We start from the raw sequence: 22279 nt of genomic DNA on the forward strand, positions 1-22279 counted from the left end.
CCATTCAACAAAAAAAAATCAATATACATGGCAAAGGAACAAAAAAATTTACAGCAACAAAAGATTTAGCTAAGTGATTTTTTAAGCAACACAACAACAAATTCAACAAAATTAATCAACAAAATTACAATTACAATCAACCAAATATAATCAACAAAATTAGCTAAGCGATTATTACACTATTGAATAATCTGCCTGAATCAACAAAATTACAATCAACCAAATATAATCAACAACAATAAAGAATCTGTTAGTACACAGCAGAATTGCTTAACTCCAAAACAAGAAAAGTAAGGTTGATAAGTAGAAATTAGTTAGAAATTGGTTTGATAATTTACAAGTCTGGTTAGTTCTCATCTATAGTAATGTCTATAGTAACAAATAAAAATCATAAACAATTAAACAATGACTACCATCTCCAACCCCTCTTTGGATCCACACCCCACCCTGCAGTTCTAGAACAGGCTTGCTATCAAGAAAATCATCAAATTTATCATCCAGTTCTTCATTCTTTCTGTTCACACCCTGGGTCGAGCTATCCGATCCGGAATGTTCAGTAATAAAGCGACCAACCTCCTCAGGTCAGGCTATCTGACCTCTTCTCAAAGAGGTCGGTCAAATCGACAGGAAAGTCCAGTAAGGAGCCCAAATAAAGGAACACGACCCAACTCCAAAGGCGGTCCAAGCCTATAGAGATAAGGGCAGTTCCCTTGAAGATAAGCTTACCTCAACTCAAAGATATCTTATCTAAAAAGGTCACTCTACACCATTATAAATACACTGGAGCACCCAGGTATAACTCATACTCTGATTCTACTAAAAACCTGTTTAATACCCATGCTAACTTAAGCATCGGAGTCTCTTGCAGGTACCCCCACCCTCCGGTGACGAAGGATCAGCAGTGCAGCCAGTCCCACAAGTCGGACACGACAGCTCCGGCCACCATCCACCAGCCGAACACGTCATCTCCGACCAGTACAGAAGATCTCGTCCGAGATCGACCTACAGTTTCAGGTAACCCTCAGAACATTGGCGCCGTTGATGGGGACCTTGGAAGTCATCCCTTCACCATGGCAGACGCTCATGACAACGACCACGATTCAGATCTAGAGGATAGAACACCGCACAAAAACGCGGACACTATGCTAAAAGACACTCCGGAACCCAACGGGGACAAAAATTCATCAAATCCAGGAGTGTTAGAAGCGCTTCAAGATCGATTAAAGCAACTTGAAAAAGAAACCCATCATCAACGAGAAGTCGGGAAGGATCTACAAAGAGAGGTAAGACGACGTTGAGAATTAGAAGATAAACTTCTAAAACTCGAAGCCGATCTCAAAGCAAGAGCTACTCGGACCATCCCTGAGGACAACTCACGCAAAGATCAAGATCCATTCACTAAGGAAATCATGAAGACCAAAATTCCTAAGGACTTCAAACTTCCGGATATGACTTTGTACGATGGCACTACGGATCCCAACCATCACCTCAGCAATTTCAGAACTAGAATGTACCTTACCGACGCCTCAGATGCAGTTCGTTGCAAAGCTTTTCCAATAACTCTCACAAAGACAGCAATCAGATGGTTCGACAACCTACCTCCGAAGTCCATCTCAAGCTTTGATGACCTAGCCAAAAAGTTCCTGGCCAGATTTTTCATCCAAAAAGACAAGGCTAAGTACGCCCCCAGCCTACTAGGAATCAAGCAAGGAGATCGGGAAAGTCTTCGCAACTACATGGAAAGATTCAACAAAACATGCCTAGACATACAAAGCTTACCAACAGAGGCCACCATCATAGGCCTCATCAATGGCCTACGAGAAGGACCTTTTAGCCAATCCATATCAAAGAAGTACCCTACATCTCTGGACGAAGTGCAAAAATGAGCGGAGAAATATATTAACATGGAAGAAAATTCTCGACTAGGAGAAACCTCAAAATCCGGATTCACCTACTGGGATAAAGAAAAAGAATCCAAAAAGAAGGAAGATCGACAAGGGGAAAAAATTAAAAAATATCATAATTACACCCCTCTTAGGGTGTCTCTGGTGGATGTTTACAAAGAAGTCTGCCACACAGAAAAAATACACCCAGCTCGACCACTCAAAGGCAAAAGAGGAGGAGGAAACCGGAATGAATATTGTGAATACCATCGAGTCTGTGGGCACTCCACCAACGAATGCTTTGACTTAAAAAATGTCATAGAAAAATTAGTGAGAGAAGGAAAACTAGATCGGTTCCTGGCCACCCGAGACGATGAACAAAGAAAAAGGAGAAGAGACGAGGAGGTGGGAAGAACCGAGCGATCACCTCGAACACCAGAAAGACATGTCCATATGATACACGGAGGATTCGCAGGAGGAGGAATCTCCAAATCATCTCACAAAAGATATCTCAAAGAAGTATATCATGTCGAAGGAAAAGAGGAAGCACCCGACATCCCCGCAATTATGTTTACCAAGGAAGACGCATCCGGCATCATCTCAGGACATGACGATCCCATGGTCATCACCATTATACTGGCAAATGCAAATCTCCATCGCACACTGATAGACCAAGGGAGCTCCGCCGATATCTTATTCAAAGCTGCCTTCGACAAGCTCGGCCTGGAAGATAAAGAACTCAAAGCATATCCAAACACCCTGTTCGGACTGGGAGACATTCCAGTGCAACCACTGGGATACATCCCGCTACACACAACCTTCGGGAAAGGAAACCAATCCAAAACACTCAAAATATACTACATCGTGGTCGACGTGAGTTCAGCCTACAATGCCCTAATAGGTCGAACGACATTAAATCAACTCGGCGCAATAGTTTCAACCCCACATCTATGCATGAAATTCCCAACTGCAGAAGGGATAGCTACGATAAAAGCAGATCAGAAGATGGCACGCCGCTGTTATAACGAAAGTCTAAACCTCAGAGGCAGAGAAGAAGAATTCCACACAATCGAACTCGGTTGGGTGCGGAGGCGAGAAGAACTCCGTCCACAACCTGAAGGCAAAATAGAGAAAGTCCAGATCGAAGACATTCCGGACAAAACAACCAATATCGGCACGACTTTAAAAAGAGACATAAAAGAATTACTTATACAGTTCTTACGAGACAATGTCGACCTCTTTGCGTGGAAGGCTGCAGACATGCTAGACCCCGAGTTAATGTGTCATAAGCTAGCAGTCTACCCTGGATCTCGGCCAGTACAACAGAGGCGTAGAAAGCTCGGACCCGAAAGATCCCAAGCTGTGGAAGAGCAAGTACAAGCTCTACTGGAGGCATGATTCATAAGAGAAGTCAAGTACCCACTATGGTTAGCTAATGTCGTCTTGGTGAAAAAATCAAACAGGAAGTGGCGAATATGCACCGACTATACAGATCTCAACAAAGCCTGCCCCAAAGACCCTTATCCACTCCCAAGTATCGATGCTCTGGTAGATGCCTCCTTCGGATATAAGTACCTGTCGTTTATGGATGCATATTCCGGATACAATCAAATCCCCATGTATCCACCCGATCAAGAAAAAACCTCGTTTTTAACACCAAAAGCAAATTACTGCTACATTGTGATGCCTTTTGGTCTCAAGAATGCGGGAGCTACTTATCAAAGGCTAATGAATAAAGTCTTTTCAAATCATATCGGAAAAGTCATGGAAGTCTACGTGGACGACATATTAATAAAAACACAAAGTGAAGAGACATTATTGTCCAACCTGGTCCAAGTGTTCGACATTATAAGGAAACATGGCATGCGACTCAATCCTGCAAAATGCACCTTTGCAGTAGAAGCAGGCAAGTTCTTAGGTTTTATGCTCACACAAAGAGGAATTGAGACAAATCTGGATAAATGCGAGGCAATACTCAACATGAAGAGCCCAACTTGTGTCAAAGAGCTACAACAACTTAACGGGAGACTGGCAGCCTTATCCAGATTCCTAGCAGGATCAGCGATAAGATCTCTTCCTTTCTATGCTACTCTAAGGAAAGGAAAGAAGTTCGAATGGACAAAGGAGTGAGAACAAGCATTCCAAGATTTCAAAAGATTTCTGGGACGGCCACCTATCCTATCTCGGCCACGAGAAGGAGAACCACTCATATTATACCTCGCGGTAGGAAGTCGAGCAGTAGCCTCAGCACTGGTTCGAGAGGACGACAAAGGGCAATAACCTGTATACTTCATTAGTAAAGCGCTACAGGGATCCGAGCTGAACTACCAAAAAATAGAAAAATTTGCCTATGCGCTCATATTAACATCTCGACGTCTCCGCCCGTACTTCCAAGCTCACACCATTAAGGTTCGGACCAACCAGCCCATAAAAGGGATATTGCAGAAAACAGATCTGGCAGGCAGAATCCTACAATGGGCAGTCGAGTTGTCTGAATTCGACCTTCAATACGAAGCTCGGACAGCCATTAAATCACAATACTTAGCTGACTTCATTGCAGAATTTACAGACACCCTGGAAACCCCCATAGAATGGAATATGTACGTGGACGGTTCCTCGAATAAAACTGGAAGCGGCGCAGGTGTGATAATTGAAAGCAACCAAGGAACCCAAATTGAGTTTTCCCTCAAATTCGGGTTCCCTGCCTCAAACAACCAGGCGGAATATGAGGCACTACTAGCTGGTTTGAAGCTAGCTAAGGAGGTGGGAGCCGAAAAACTCATCATCTTCAGCGACTCACAAGTAGTCACCTCACAAATAACAGGGAGCTACCAAGCCAAAGATCCCACCATGAAAAAATATTTGGATAATACCAGGGAACAGCTCGGACAACTCGGGGAATATGAGATCCGCCACATATCCCGCGAACAAAATGCCCGAGCTGATGCACTCTCAAAACTAGCCAGCACCAAACCAGGGGGCAACAATAGAAGCCTCATCCAGGAAATGCTACAGAACCCGTCAATCTCGGAAGAGGAAAAAGTCCTAGCCATAACAGGTCAGGATCAAGGATGGATGACCCCCATAATTAACTACCTCAAAACAGAAACACTCCCTACAGATGAAAAGGAGGCAAAGAGGTCAAAGCGGGAGGCACAATACTACATTATCATAAACAATACTCTATACAAAAGAAGAATTTCAATACCATTGCTAAAATGTGTACCGACTTCCAACACGAAGGAAGTTCTAGAAGAAATACACAGTGACATCTGTGGCAACCATCTCGGAGCACAAGCACTCACCAAAAAAGTACTTCGGACAGGATTTTATTGGCCAACTCTACAAAAGGAGGCTACAGAATTTGTAAAGACGTGTCCACCATGTCAAAAACATGTCAACTTTCATATCGCCCCACCAGAGGAGCTCATTAGCGTAACCTCACCTTGGCCATTCGCGAAATGGGGACTCGACCTTCTCGGACCCTTTCTCTAAGGATCGGGACACGTTAAATTCCTCATAGTAGGGATAGACTATTTCACAAAGTGGATCGAGGCAGAACCCCTAGCTAACGTCACTACTCAAAGAAGTCAAAAAATCCTATATAGGAACATTGTCACAAGGTTCGGGGTTCCATACTCCATCACCACAGACAATGGCACCCAATTCACAGATGCAGGCTTCAGAAAATTAGTAGCCGACTTGAACATAAAGCACCAGTTCACCTCCGTCGAACATCCCCAAGCCAATGGACAAGCCGAAACTGCTAACAAAGTCATATTGGCCGGGCTAAAACGGAGATTACAAGAGGCAAAGGGAGCTTGGGCCGAAGAGCTTCCACAAGTCCTATGGGTATATCGAACAACGCCACATTCCACCACAAAGGAATCACCCTTCCGACTAGCATACGGAACGGAGGCAATGATCCCGGTAGAGATCGAGGAAGGGTCGCCTAGAGTGGTCCATTACAATGAAGAAGCCAACTCCCAACTTCAAAGGGAAGAGCTCGACCTACTTTATGAGATCCAAGAAAGGGCTCGGATCAGGGAAGAAGCACTAAAACGTCGAATGGCTTCCAGATACAATCAAAAGGTAGTGCCAAGAGGTTTCGCTGAGAATGATCTCATCCTAATCCGAAATGATATTGGAACAACTCGACCTGGAGAAGGAAAGCTGGCAGCAAACTGGAAAGGACCCTACCGAGTCATAGAAGTACTTGGGAAGGGCTACTACAGATTATCCGAACTCGACGGGCGAGAACTTCCCAGGTCGTGGCACGCCTGCAACCTAAGAAGGTACTATAGCTAGAGAAGGTAAAAGATCTCATCATAGGATGCACTCTTTTTCCTGAAAAGGTTTTTTAATGAGGCACCAAGTTGAGATCCAGAAATTATCCGACTCAAAAAAAACTCTCTATATGTACATATTTTCATTTTCATTTTAAATAAAATACATTAGATGTTCTACAAGTTTTCAAGACACATTAATCTAAAACATTCATCGTTCGATTATAAAGCGACAGATTGGCAGAAAGTGAAACAAATTCACTGCACAATCACGATAAAGACCAACAGAGATGAAAACAAAATTCATCTAAAGGTCGATTAAACGAGGATTTAATCCACCTTCTATAAATCGGCAAAGATGAAAACAGAATAATGTAAGAAGTTATCGAAAGTGATCTGGAGAAAGGACCTGACGAGGTCCTGATGGATTGCTAAATAATAACTTAAAAGACTGGCCAACGTTAAGAAGTCAGACCAAGTCAAACCAAGTTATAAGTAAACCCTGGAAAGAGGTCTGGCCAACCCTATAAAAGAGGATTACTTTAACTTAGAAGGGCTCGACATGACGAAGTCGGCCCAAAACATAAAGTTATAGAAGTAATCCCTGAAAGAGACCTGAACAAGGTCCAAGAAAGAGGATAAAGTAACTTAGAAGGGCTCGACATGACGAAGTCGGCCCAAAACATAAAGTTATAGAAGTAATCCCTGAAAGAGACTTGAACAAAGTCCAAGAAAGAGGATTACAAAATAACTTAACCCGACATGACAAAGTCGGTCCAAAACATAAAGTTATAGAAGTAATCCTTGAAAGAGACTTGAACAAAGTCCAAGAAAGAGGATTACGAAATAACTTAATCCGACATGACGAAGTTGGCCTAAAACATAAAGTTATAGAAGTAATCCCTGAAAGAGGCCTGAACAAAGTCCAAGAAAGAGGATTACGAAATAACTTAATCCGACATGACGAAGTTGGCCCAAAACATAAAGTTATAGAAGTAATCCCTGAAAGAGACTTGAACAAAGTCCAAGAAAGAGGATTACAAAATAACTTAATCCGACATGACGAAGTCGGTCCAAAACATAAAGTTATAGAAGTAATCCCTGAAAGAGACTTGAACAAAGTCCAAGAAAGAGGATCACAAAATAACTTAATCCGACATGACGAAGTCGATCCACATAAAGTGCAAAGGCTATAAAAGTAATACTTGCCAGAGACCTCACAAAAGGTCCAAAATAACAAGATTTTTGCCTCAAAAGGAATCAAAGCCAAAAGCACAAAAACCACTCAAAGAGATCGAACAACAAGACCCCAAGCACTACCAAAAGCCTAGAAAAAGTGCCTAGACGAGATAAAGATCAATATGATACTAAAGGCGCGAAGTTGTGATAAAAACAAATTCAAAGGGGCTACCCAAATCAGTCCCAAGAACTTGGAAGCTATTTTTTGTTTTGTAGCCTAAGGTTGCTAAACAAGCAACTAAACAAGTGTCAACAGTCAGCAAAATAAAAATTTACAAAATAAAGAGTTTAAAAGCCCACAAGCCGGGATATCTACACAACAAAGATAAAAATGTTCAGTTAAGCATCAGAAGCCTTCCCGGTAGCATCAGCACGGGGAGAAGCAGGGCGAGTCTGAATGGGCACAGCATCCACGGTCCCATCATCTCGATTCAAGATTTGACAGTCCGGTTCGGATACGGGATGACCGACCTCAACAGAAGGAACTAAAAAAGTTGACACTTTGGCGGCAGGCACAGGGGGAGGTTCGACATCATCATCATCCGGGTCGTCAGGGACAATCTTACCATCCCTCACAACATTGTCCAGGCTGAAGAGAGAAAGATCGACCTCGGGAGCCAGAATTTGAACCTGCTTCTTCAGGTTCTCATAAGCAGCATTCACGCTGCTGACAAGGTGACCTTGGAGCATGGAGTAATCAGCTCGGGCAGACTCCAACTCCTCCCTCAGACGCATTACCTCCCGATAGGATGTAACATAGCTATCTTTATGCCTCAATGCCGTGTCCTCGGCCAACCTCACAGAAGCCGCCAAGGCAAGGGAGCTAGCTTTCTCGCTCTCCAGCTCCTTCTCCAGTTTTGTCACTTTCACTTCGAGCCCCTCCTTCAAGCCCTTCATCCGATCAAACTCCTGTTTAGCCTCCTCCATGAAGGCTTTGGTGGCATGAAGAGGAAGATTTTGGGCAGTTCGGTACAAGGCAGCCCCCATGTGCGCCATCTTAACACTACTTCGAGTTATGAAGTCCAAATGACGAAGGAGTGATACATCATCCATAGGGAGGGCACCATAAGGACCGATCTACTGATCTACAAACTCGACCGCGTCAAAATCAGGGGCATCAGGGTTGAAAGGCTCAAGGATTTTTTGCTTTTTGTTGGGAGGAGCACCAGAAGTAGCAGCAGAGGCTTGGGGAGGATCAATCAAACGAACCCGGGGAGTCAGGATTACTTTCCTTGCCCCAGGTGAGCTCGGAAATGCCGGCTTTGACTGAGCCTGGGATGATCCCTCCCCGGCCGCCTTGGCCGAGACGTTTTTAGCTGCGGCAGCTTTCCTCGCCCTCTTAAAGACCTTCGTAGATTCATTATCCTTAATCATCTCTGCAAGCAAAGCACAACAGTAAGGAATCAATTAACAAATCAGAAAAGAGCTTGCAAAAAATATAGGAGAAGACAAAAAGGAAAATAAAAAAATTAACTACCCAGCTCAGTTCGGAGGAGAGTGGGTGGTGCACGAAATTGTGATCTCCAGGCTCGAACAAATCCTGGTAATGGCTCCAGAGCTTGGTGCTCTGATCTTAATTCATAATTGTCACAACTTCGATACAACTAACCAGCAAGTGCACTGGGTCGTCCAAGTAATACCTTACGTGAGTAAGGGTCGAATCCCACGGAGATTGTTGGTATGAAGCAAGCTATGGGCACCTTGTAAATCTCAGTTAAGTTGACTCATATGGGCTACAATATATTATGTAAATAAAACATAAAGTAAGGATAGAAATACTTATGTAAATCATAGGTAGGAATTTCAGACAAGCGAATGGAGATGCTTTTCGTTCCTCTGAACCTCTGCTTTCCTGCTATCTTCATCCAATTAGTCTTACTCCTTTCCATGGCTGGCTTTATGTGATACATCACCACTGTCAATGGCTACTTTCGGTCATCTCACGGGAAAATGATCCAATGCCCTGTCACGGCACGGCTAATCGTCTGGAGGCATCACCCTTGTCAATGGCTTCATCTTATCCTCTCAGTGAATAATATGCTCACGCACCCTGTCACGGCACGGCTATTCATCTGTCGGTTCTCAATCATGCTGGAATAGGATTTACCATCCTTTTGCGTCTGTCACTAACGCCCTGCAATCGCGAGTTCGGAGCTCGTCACAGTCATTCAATCATTGAATCCTACTCGGAATACCACAGACAAGGTTTAGACCTTCCGGATTCTCTTGAATGCCGCCATCATTCTAACTTACGCCACGAAGATTCTGGTTAGGAGATCTAAGAGATACTCATTCTAGCTTAATTCATGTAGAACAGAAGTGTTTGTCAGGCACGCGTTCATAGGGGAGATGGTGATGAGCGTCACACATAATCATCACCTTCATCACGTTCTTGGGTGCGAATGGATATCTTAGAAGCGAAATAAGAAGAATTGAATAGAAAATAGTAGTACTTTCATTAATCTTTGAGGAACAGCAGAGCTCCACACCTTAATCTATGGAGTGTAGAAACTCTACCGTATGAAAATACATAAGTGAAGGTCCAGGCATGGCCGAGATGGCCAGCCCCCTAAACGAGATCAATAGTCTCCTAAGATGAACAATGGAATAAAACTGAGACCAAAGATGCCTAATACAATAGTAAGAGGTCCTATTTATAATAAACTAGTCACTAGGGTTTACATGAGTAAGTAATTGATGCATAAATCCACTTCCGGGGCCCACTTGGTGTGTGTTTGGGCTGAGCCTGAGTGTAGCACGTGCAGAGGCCATTTGTGGAGTTGAACGCCAGTTTCTGTGCCAGTTTGGGCGTTCAACTCTGGTTCTGGATCCTTTTCTGGCGCTGGACTCCAGATTTGGGCAGAAGGCTGGCATTGAACGCCAGTTTACGTCATCTATTCTTGGCCAAAGTATAGACTATTATATATTGCTGGAAAGCCCTGGATGTCTACTTTCCAACGCAATTGGAAGCGCGCCATTTCGAGTTCTGTAGCTCCAGAAAATCCACTTTGAGTGCAGGGAGGTCAGAATCCAACAGCATCAGCAGTCCTTTTTCAACCTCTGAATCTGATTTCTGCTCAAGTCCCTCAATTTCAGCCAGAAAATACCTGAAATCACAGAAAAGCACACAAACTCATAGTAAAGTCCAGAAATGTGAATTTAACATAAAAACTAATGAAAACATCCCTAAAAGTAACTAGATCCTACTAAAAACATACTAAAAACAATGTCAAAAAGCGTATAAATTATCCGCTCATCAGTGGGATTGGTTAAAAATTTTTTTGTGTCGAGATGGGGAGGCTGACCGTAGGTCTCTTCCAGAATAGTCACGAAAGCTTGCTCAGCCTCATCCAACATTTCCCATGAATATCTAGATACCCTCACGTCCTTTTGCCATTCCAAGGGAAAGGCGGGCTCGTCATTCTCATCCAGAAAAAACGGCCGAGCTCCTTCAACAGCTAGGACTTTAAAAAAGTAATTTTTAAAATTACAAAAAGATTCATCAAACATAAAGAAGACCTTTTTTTCCTTGGGAAGCTCGGAAAGAAACCCAAGCGGCTTTTTTCTTAACTATCCCAGGTTTCGTCAAAACAAAGAGAAAGAAGAAAAGGGATTGCGAAGCAGGAATACCGAATCCATGACACAACAATTGAAAGATTTTTATGAAACCCCAGGAATTGGGGTGAAGTTGGGAAGGAGCAACATTACAAGACCATAACAGGTTGGTCTCAAAATTAGTAAAAGGAAGGGTGATACTCATCTGGCCAAAAAAGAAATCGTAAGCATAGAAAAAAAGGCGATCTCCAACAACCCGAGTAGAAAAACAAACTCTCTCTTCAGAAGTGGGAGGTACAAGTTCGTAATTCTTTTCCTCACCAACACTACTACAAACCCTATGAAATTGCCTAAGTTGCTGACAAAATTCAGAATCAACCAAAGAAACACACAAAAGAACCATTGAATCCACCCAATCAGCCATGCCCTCAGGGACTTGGGAAGATGTCTCAACAATGTTCTTGCGAGAAGACATGAGGTCAACTAGTCCTACAGCAAGAAGAGAAGAAAACAGATTACTAACCCAAAAAAACATCTCGGATAAAAAACAAAACATCTCAGAACAGCTCGGACAAGCGCGACACGGAGCAATACAGACAAAAAGGAAACCCCCGAAACCCACACCAAAGATCCAGGGGCATCCTTTTGGGGGGCAAGTTAGGAAGCGAGGGCTCAAGGAAACCTACAAGTTTACATCTCTACACGTCCTGACAGGAAGATAACACTCCGAGAAGAAAAGCCACGAGTTACAAATCAAAAATCATCAAAATAATTACTTCCCAAAATTCACAGTCTTAGACAGAACTAACAAGCAACAAAAGAATCAAGAGGAAGTCAAGAAAATGCACTCCGAACAAAAGGCGAAAATCAAATTATGGGTATCGTTATCTCCTACAAAGGTACAGCAACAAGGAAGGCCACCAAAAATGGCAGAAATCAAAGGGGCAATCTTTTGAAATTACGAGCAAGATACAGTTTTTTCAAAAATAGCCAGAAGCAATAGTAGAACATACAAAGCCCTCGGAAGCCTCAAACAGAAATACCAGGAGTATGCGTAAAAACGAAAAAAGAAAAAAAACACATTATAGCGACAAGCAAACACAAGATCATAGAAAGGTTCAAGCTTTTTTCGACATGCAGTCAAAGATTTACTAGAAAACCAAAGACAAAGCAACGAAAAAAGTGAAGAAACTGTAAATAGAACCAACCTGGAAAAAAGCGGAAAGCTTCAGAAGAGTTAAAGATGGAAAGACGGAATCGCCGGATCGCTGAATGACGCCGCAACACAAGAAAAGGCAAGCTGTAGGCGAAAAACAGAAAGCGAGAGAACGAAGGGAGAAGTTACAAAGAAAAATGAAGGAGAGAAACCGTTTCTAATTGTAAAAATTCAAAATAAAGCCAAGGGAAACGGGGCAATTAATACCAATTAATGAAGGTATTAAACCCTTGCACGTTCCCAAGAACAAAGCGCTGATATAAAAGCGCGCACTTTTAGAAGAAAACGTTCCACATTCAAAAAGGTTCTACAAAGAAAGGAATCGACAAAATGCTCGAGTTCGGCTTCACTGGAGAAAGATCGAAGTCAAGGACTCGACCTCAAAACAGAAGACCGAGCTCAAGCAGGGGCACTGTTCACACCCTGGGTCGAGCTATCCGATCCGGGATGTTCAGTAATAAAGCGACCGACCTCCTCAGGTCAGGCTATCCGACCTCTTCTCAAAGAGGTCGGTCAAATCGACAGAAAAGCCCAGTAAGGGGCCCAAATAAAGGAGCACGACCCAAATACAAAGGCGGTCCAAGCCTATAGAGATAAGGGCAGTTTCCTTGAAGATAAGCTTACCTCAACTCAAAGATAAGATAAGATAAGATAACTAACTTATCTTATCTAAAAAGGTCACTCTACACCATTATAAATACACTGGAGCACCCAGGTATAACTCATACTCTGATTCTACTAAAAACCTGTTTAATACCCATGCTAACTTAAGCATCGGAGTCTCTTGCAGGTACCCCCACCCTCCGGTGACGAAGGATCAGCAGTGCAGCCAGTCCCACAAGTCGGACACGACAGCTCCGGCCGCCATCCACCAGCCGGACACGTCATCTCCGACCAGTACAGAAGATCTCGTCCGAGATCGACCTACAGTTTCAGGTAACTCTCGGAACACTTTCCATCGTCATTAACCCTATCATTTAAGCCCTCATCATTGTCACTTTAGTTAACAAAATCTCAAGAAGCAAGCCTATGTGGAGCTTAATTAGTTTGAAGGTCTTTAGTAGAGAAAATGTAAGGCTAAATTATTTTTCAAGAGAAAGATGTCAAAATAAACTTTTGGTCAGAGTCATTATGCTAATAGAGAAATGTTTTGGGGAGAAATGCTTTGAAGAATTGTAACAATGAATTGCTACCTTACCCACTTACCCTCTTCTAGCTACCCATCACCACCAGTTATCTGAACACCCAACAACTCAAGAAATCGACAAACCATCAGCCACTCTTGCTAATTAACTCTTTTCTTATGAATACCAATGCCAATAATCACTCTATAAAAAAAATCACATAATTATCATTATCCTTCTCACATCACTAATTAAGTTAGAATAGTGTGCCGAAACCTACAGCTTTACACTAACATGAAAAGCCTCATAGCAGGAAACTTTCAGGACTTCCTCACAAGAGTCATAGCACACCGATGACGACGAGGACAGAGACGGTGAGTGAGGAGCAGAGAAGCAAAGACCACCCAGTAAGACCGGCGAGGGGGTAGAGAAGCAAAAATGACACACGGCGACGAGCGGAACCACGACGACCCACGGCGAGGAGCTGTGTAGCGATGACAGACAACAAGGGGCGAAGAAGCAGCGACAGCGCACGCAGTGAAGAGAGACTAGGTTGAGACATGCAACGAAGGGAAGGGGACGACCATGGAGAATGGGAATGTGGGGGCTGTGGGGGCTGCGGGGTTGCGGGACTACAGTGGCTACGGTGGCTGTGGGGCTGGGGGCTAGGGTTCTTTGATCTTTCAATTTCAAAGTTCAAAGTTTCAGATGGGAGAGGAAAGGGAGGACTGAGCTGCATTGGGGAGTTTTAGGTTTTTGGCCATTTAGGTTTTGTTTTTTTTAAATGAAGGTCAAAGCACGCGTCGTTTTGGAGGGTGCACCAAACCGGAAAACATCTAAAAAAATTTTAACAATCGAAGGTTTTACCAGCTTAATAATGAGTGTTGGGTTATAGTGGGTTTTGGACTAGTAGAGAGAGAAAAAAATCATAACTCTATATTTTATTCTTAAGAGAGTTTTTCAAAATTTTATTTAAATGGTCGATGACGACAAACAATAGAATGAAAAATAAAGGTGAGGAACAGAATTAGGATTTTTACTTTTTATATTTGTTTTTATTTTTAAAGTTTAATTATTTTTATTTATGTTTAATAATTAATTTTTAATTTAAAAAATAAGTTTTTAATCAATATTTACGACTTAATTATTAGTAAAATTATATATTAAATTTATAATAAAATATAAAATAATATATACCATTTTTAAAAATAAATCATTTAATCTTTAATTTTTTATAAAAAATAATTAATTAACACAAATAATATTTTAAAAAATAAAATTTTTAAAACAAAATAAAATTATCTTAAAGATTTTAACATTTTAAAATAATTTTTTTAGTTAAAAAAATCTTGTATTTTTTGACAAACAAACAACTTGTTACAAATAATATTAAATTTTGTGACAAATTAATTTTTTGTTACAAAATATTTTAAACTTTTACAACAACTTCATCTTTTAATACAAAATATTTTAAAATTTTGTAACAAAACACTGGTTCGTTACAAAAGTCAATATCATTTGTAACAAAAAAAAATTAAGTCTTTACAAAATATCAAAACATTTTGTAACAAATTGTATTGTTGTTACGAAATATTATTATTATGTAACAATTACTAATTTTTGTTACAAAAAAAATAATTTTTTGTAACAATTTTAAATTTGTTACAAAGTTTTTGTTATAAATGTTTCATTTTCTTGTAGTGAATCAAGAGAAGGTTAGAGGCATGATTGATCAAAATTTACCTAATAATCAGGAAAAGATCTTGAAAGTCCCCCAGTTGAGATTATAATTGATTTTGGTGGTAAAAAAATCAAAGAGGAATTTATCCCTTGGTAAGCAGAATGGCAAGTCAGGGTCTCATGCTCCGGTGTAACTTTGCCGCTGGTGACTCCACCTCTCTTTTTTTGTTATAATGAATGTTATTAGTTGGAATTGTCAGGGTGCCAGTAGTAAAGATTTCCATTCTCTTATTAGAGACCTCAAAAAGGAATATAGTGCTAATTTCATTACTCTTTTAGAGACTCAGATCAGTGGGTCGTGTGGTGTTTGGATTAGGAATAAAATAGGGTTCGATAGCTCTTTCATTGTTGAAGCCAATAGCAGGTTTGGTGGGATCTGGTGCCTCTGGGACTCTGGTACTTAGAAGGTTGATGTCCTGGATCACAATAGCCAGATGGTGCATCTTAAGGTTGTTAGTGGTGACTCGATCCCATGGCTCCTATCTGCGGTGTATGGTAGCCCCCAACGTGTTAACAAAAGGATCCTTTGGAGTAATTTACGGTCCCTGGTGGGTAATATTACCCTTGATGTCTTTTAGGTGATTTTAATGCTATGCTCCACGATTATGAATGAAGGGGAGGCTCTACTAATGTTGTTCATAGTGCTTGTCCTGATTTTCAGAGATGTTTCTCAGACTATGGGCTTATTGATCTGGGTTTTGTGGGTTGGCCGTTCATTTGGAAAAGAGGTAACATTGTTGAGAGATTGGATAGAGGTTTGAGCAATTTAGAGTGAAAATTATCGTTTCCTGAGGGCACCCTGAGGCATATGCCCAATTTTAATTCTGATCACTCTCCTATTTGTCTGCAACCACACGTTGCTTCCTTCCAAAATAGGAATTAGAGGCCTTTTCATTTTGTTAGGGCTTGGCTGGCGCATCCAGATTTTACAAATTTGGTTTTTAATTCCTGGGATGTCTCTTCTTCTTGGAACAGTGGTGTTGTCAGCTTAAAAAATTCTTTAAAGGATTGGAATACTAATATTTTTGGGGATATTTTCAAGAGAAAAAGAACTCTGATCTCTTGAGAAAGTTTCAAGGTATTGCCTCCAGTTTGGCTACTAATATTAATCGTAATTATTTTCTGGAGAACCTTCAGAATCAGCTTTGGAAGAGTATGAGGAGTTCCTGGCTCATGAAGAATTACTATGGTTTTAGAAATCAAGTGGATTGAATTTGGTGACAGAAGCAAAAAAATTTTCCATGGCTTAACCATGGTTAGGAGAAGACGGACTAAATTAAATTATCTTCCCTCATTGATGATGCTGGAAATCTGATCACTGAGCCAAATTTATTGGAGGACTTAGCTAAGGATTTTTTTGTGGATCTTTATAAGGACTCCCTGCCTGATGTTTCTTTCATCCTCAATAATTCCTTCCCTAACGTTAGTAGTGAAGAGCTCAACCAGATCGGCAACATGGTTTCTAATATGGAGATTAAGGAAGTAATTTTTAATATGGGAAGTTTTAAAGTACCAGAAAAAGATGGCCTCCAAGCTGTTTTTTTATCAAAGTCAATGGGATCGTGTTGGAACAGATATGTGTTCCTTGGTGCAACAAATTTTCGTGGATCTTGAGAAGGTTGGGGAGATTAATAAAACCCTGATCACCCTTATTCCTAAATCAGACCCGGTTACCAGCCTCAGGCAAATGTGCCCCATCAGTCTTTGTAATGTCACTTGTAAAGTGGTTACCAAGATCATTGCTAATTGACTACAGAAGCTCATGAACAAAATTGTCCAGCCCACCCAATGCAGTTTTGTTCCAAGAAGATAGAGCTCTGACAATATTATTATTGCTCAGGAGGTGATTCATTCGATGAGAAATAAAAAAGATCCGAGAGGGGTGGATGACTATCAAAATTGATTTGGAGAACGCTTATGACAGGCTCAAGTAGAGTTTTGTTGAAGACACACTCAAGGATATTGGTGATGCGTGAGCATCTTGTACCCTTTTTCTCATCATTTTCTAGTTGTTTTTAGTTAGATTTTATTTAATTTTACTTAATTTTAGTGCAAAAGTCCCCTTTGGATGCTACTTTGAGTTGTTTTAGTGTTTTTATGATTTCAGGTGAAATTCGGAGCAATTTGGCAGAATTTTAAACTAAAAAGGAAAAAGCTTGCAGCACCCTCCCCGGACGCTAAACACCAAACTAGCGCCAGCAAGGGACCTCAGGCCAGAACGTTGCTACTCCCCTTTGGTTAGTATTTTAATTAATGCACTGATTTAGCTCAATTAAGGTTAGAACTATTGCTTTTCAACAATGGTTGGAACGGAAGAGGATGCAGAAGCCATGGTTGCCAGAACAATAGAGGAAGTAACACTGATAGTGCAGCAATAGCTGCAAAAGTGGAAAGACGTGACAGTAACAAAAGGTGAGGCGTGTTGTTGAACAGGTTAGGATCCATGGAAACGATGAGAGAAGTTGAAAAAAAGTCTTTTCTTTGCAAGATTGGTAAGTGAGAAAATAGTAAAGAAATGGCAATGTTTTTGAAATTGTTTTAAAGGAAAGAGAACATTAAAAGTCCCAAAGACGTTGTGTATTTTCAGGAAAATGCGTGCACTATTTTAGAAACTGTATAACTGCCTTTTCAAATTCTGAATTTGAAAAGTAACACGTGATCAGCACATGACACGTAAAACTTATCATTTTTCTAGAATGATAAGTTTTATTGGGCAATTTGTTAGTACAAAATTTTGACTAATTATGCAAATTCGACCATGATAAAGCAGAATGTCGACTATACTATATATGAGATGAGTCGAGTCAAAAAGAACCTAGGTCAAAATTGATAATCGTACATGGTTTTATCTGGTAGCACTATACAGTACGTGAGGCTTGGAAACCAAGGTAAAAGAGAAGATGTGGGATGTCCAACTTGGACGACAAGGTCTTTCACAGTCAAGGTCGTGAGTTGTGAGAGCTCGAGAAAAAGGGGAAAGATAGACCGTGACAAGGAAAAAGCAATCAACAATTCAACATTGTGGTCTATAAATAGGAGAAGTATAGAAGAGCTAGGGACTTCAATCTAAACACTTCATAATCACATCAATTGGAGTTTTTGGGATATTTGAAGAAGAAGCTGTGAATCGAAGTTCAAGTATAGCTTTTAACCATAAATTTACAATCCAAAGTGAACCAAAAGGGTTAATGGAAGCTTTACCTTGACGAATCTCACCGACTATTAAAGACAAGGTTTCATACAGTTGGACCTAGAATCAAGGAAGGAAGGTCGATGTATTTCTTATGATAAAGCATGATAAGTAAATAGTTGTTCTTCTAAATCTGAATGGATTTAGGCAAAACACGAAAGCATTAAGCCATAAAAGCAAAAGGCTACGTGCTTGCTATCGGTGACGGGTTCACCCTCAGATCCCATGTTATTTTGGATAAAATCCGACATAAAAGTCGAGTCAAAGTTGATGTCGAAGACATCATCGGGGTACTCAGTAGCCCATGATACACAGTTCCATCAGGAGGCATGCTAGTCAGGACAGACACTTCCATCAAGGTACGACCCATCATCCCAAATGAAAAATTAAAGTTGTTAGTAGTAGGACACCAAAAATATAAACTAGCTCCTAAAAGGGGTGCAGTATATGATAGATCGAAGGTAGCTAGTTTAAGAGTGGAAGTAATCCCTACCAATTTTCACACAGTTTTATAAGTCGGAGCTAATCTCGACATCCAGGTTAAAAGAAGAAAATTAGAATGTTGAGTCAAAAATTAATGTGCTCAGATATTGGCAAGTGCACCATATCATTCAAGTAATACCACGGTGAGCGGATATCATTTTCATGAGAATTAATGGATTGAGGCAAGTAACGTCTAATTGAATCTCTAATCAGATCAATCAAACCTTGGCAAGAGGTTTGTGGATCTCAAAGAAAAGAAAGAACATATAAGAGAAAAAATTAACAGTTAAGATGATTGTAGAATGTGAATGGGAGAGGGCTTAGAGAATTAAGAAGTAATATATGAATGAGGATGCTGAAGGACTCAGAGATGTTAGATTCTTAGAAGAACAAGCTTATGCTTTCTTATTTTAGCTCATGCAAAAATCTTTTCATAGCAAATCATTGATAACTAAATTTCAATTCCTTGGTAATTCAATTTCTCTTAACTTAATTAATTAGAATCTTTTGGTTAACTAATTAAGAGAAGAGGTGAAGAACAATTTCGATTTTAAGCTACACAATATTCAAAAACTATGCCTAGCTGAATTATATGTCACGTATTCAAAGACTAGTTCTAAATAATTGAAGATTATGAGATGAGTTTCAAGCTAATTCTAAAATTAATTTTTCTAAAATAATAATAGAATCCAAGACAGAATTAGAATATTTTTTAATACTTCTAACCATTAATGATGAAGAACAAAACTCAATAGAAAAGCATGAATTAAAATAAAGAAACACTCACATTATAAATCCATAAATCAAATAGAGCTCCTAACCTTCAAGAACGGAGGTTTAGTTACTCATGATAATGAAGAAAACAAAGTAAAAGAAGAAGATGAAGAAAATAAAGTAAAAGAAGAAAACCAATCTTATCTTCTTATCTCCGAAAAATAAGATAACTAACTTGAATTCAAACTAAACTTTAAAACAACAATTCAAAATTCAAACTAAACGAATATCTAACTTTCTAGAAAGATTTAACAATAACTAATCACTTAAATTTGGAGAGTTTGGGCTTGATTCAAAACTCTCTGGAAGGGGGACATGGCCTCGGCGCTAGGTTTTATGCTGTTGGCGCCAGACTTCATGACTTGGGCACTAGGCACTGAGCTTTGGTGTTTGGGCACTAGACTTTGGTGTTTGGGTGTTGGGCATTGAATCTGGGCGCCGGGCTTTGGTTTTGGGCACTAAGCACTGTGTTCGGGCGCTAATTTTGCATCGAAAATAAGAAGCTTTAATGTTTTTACAAAAAATCAAAGGGAGGTACTCAGGTGGGGATGGAAAGAAACGAAAAATGGATTCAATTTGCTCTTAGGTGGAAATAGGTCCTAGAAATGAATATAAGCCAGTAACCTTAAAAGGAAGGAATATCTAGCTTCTCCAAAGCTCTGCGATTTCAAGATCCAGATTGGGAGATTTTAGACTCTCATCATCATTATAAAACTCGGTCACGTCAGCTATCAATGGAGTAGGAGGAACGATTTGGACATCATCATTATCCTTGTGAGGTTGAGAAAATTGTTAAACAGCAGTAGCCACGCCAGATGCAGAAGCTACCGCAGTGGCAACAATGGTTCGAACGGAAGAGGATGCAGAAGCCATGGTTGCTGGAACAATAGAAAAAGTAACCGTGAGGCGTGTTGTTGAATAGGTTGGGATCCATGGAAACGATGAGAGAAGCTGAAGAAAAGTCTTTTCTTTGCAAGATTGGTAAGTGAGAAAATATTAAAGAAATGGCAATATTTTTGAAATTATTTTAAAGGGAAGAGGACATTAAAAGTTCCAAAGATGTTTGTGTATTTTTAGAAAAACACGTGCACTATTTCAGAAACGGTGTAACTGTCTTGTCAAATTCTGAATTTGAAAAGTAACACGTGATCGGCACATGAGACGTAAAGTAATTTGTTAGTACAAAATTTTGACTAATTGTACAAATTCAACCATGATAAAATAGAATGTCGACTATATTATATATGAGATGAGTCGAGTCAAAAAGAACCTAGGTCAAAATTGATAATCGCACATAGTTTTATCTGGTAGCACTATACAGTACGTGAGGCTTAGAAACTAAGGTAAAAGAGAAGACGTGGGATGTCCAACTTGGATGACAAGGTCCTTCACAGTCAAGACAAGGTTGTGAGTTGTGAGAGCTCGAGAAAAAGGAAAAAGATAGATCGTGGCAAGGAAAAAGCAATCAACAATTTAACATTGTGGTCTATAAATAGGAGAAGTATAGAAGAGCTAGGAACTTCAATTTGAACACTTCATAATCACACTAAAAATTCTGCAAATTTTTTGTCACACTGACGTAACGGAAGACAATAAAGTGCAAGTGCATGTGAGTGTCAGAGTCAACTTTTAATTTATTTTCTTTATTTTTTTTGAGTATTTTATTCTTCTTTTCTTCAAGTATTTTGTTTTCTTTCCAATTGCCCTTTCATTTTTCTATTTATTTAAAATTTTTATTTATTTTATGTATTTTTTATTACAATTCTTTATATTATTTGGCACAATTTAATATCACTAAATATTTCATACATTTCTTGCATAAGTAATATCGATCAACATATATACTAAGTAAATTTTAAAGGGAGCCACTTAGATAAAGACGCCTAAAACATCTTTTTTTAAAGATGTTTTTCAATAATTAAAATTTAACATATATAATCGATTAAATTATGTTATTTTTGTCAAAATTTGGCTAGACAAATTGATTTAACCAAAAAAATGGTGAATCAAATCTTAAACTGGTCTAAATTAATATTATTTTTTTATAAAAAATAACTACAATATCCTTATTATAGAGAATGATTAAAATACTCTTTTATATATATATATATATTTGAAATTCTAAATTCTAACCATACGATAAAAAAATAAAAGACTAAAATTTAGGATTCTCAAAATTAATATATATATAATAGAAGTATTTTAGTCATTTTCTATAATAGGGTATATATTATAATCATTTTCTATAAAAAATAATATAAATTTAGACCAGTTTAAGATTTGATTCACTATTTTTCGGTCAAATGAATTTGTCTAGTCTAATTTTGACAAAAATAACACGATTTAATCGATTATATGTGTTAAATTTTAATTATTAAAAATATCTTTATAAAAAGACGTTTTTAGCGTCTTTATCTGATGGATTCACTCTTTTAAGAGAAGTAATATCTAACTATGTACTTTTCGAATTGAGATTTTTGATACAAATTTAATTCGACACCGTGTGAGGATTACAAAAATCAAACGAAACACTGATATTATAGCTAATACTCTCCACACATGCATCCCTAATCCCACCACTAATATTTGGAATAAGATCTTTTGCTTTCAAAAACCTTGGAATATGCGCTGCGGGCATAAGAGAGTGAAATCAGTAACATGAACTCTGTTGAGAAGGGAAAACAACAGTGATGACATTAACATTTATGTACTCAAAAAGCAACATCAGTGGTGGTGACACTTTCCTTCAGGATATAGGTACATGTCTGCTACTTTGCATTGTTGTTAGT

Source organism: Arachis hypogaea, chromosome 16 (genome assembly GCF_003086295.3).
Source record: "Arachis hypogaea cultivar Tifrunner chromosome 16, arahy.Tifrunner.gnm2.J5K5, whole genome shotgun sequence".
Classification (NCBI taxonomy): domain Eukaryota; kingdom Viridiplantae; phylum Streptophyta; class Magnoliopsida; order Fabales; family Fabaceae; genus Arachis; species Arachis hypogaea.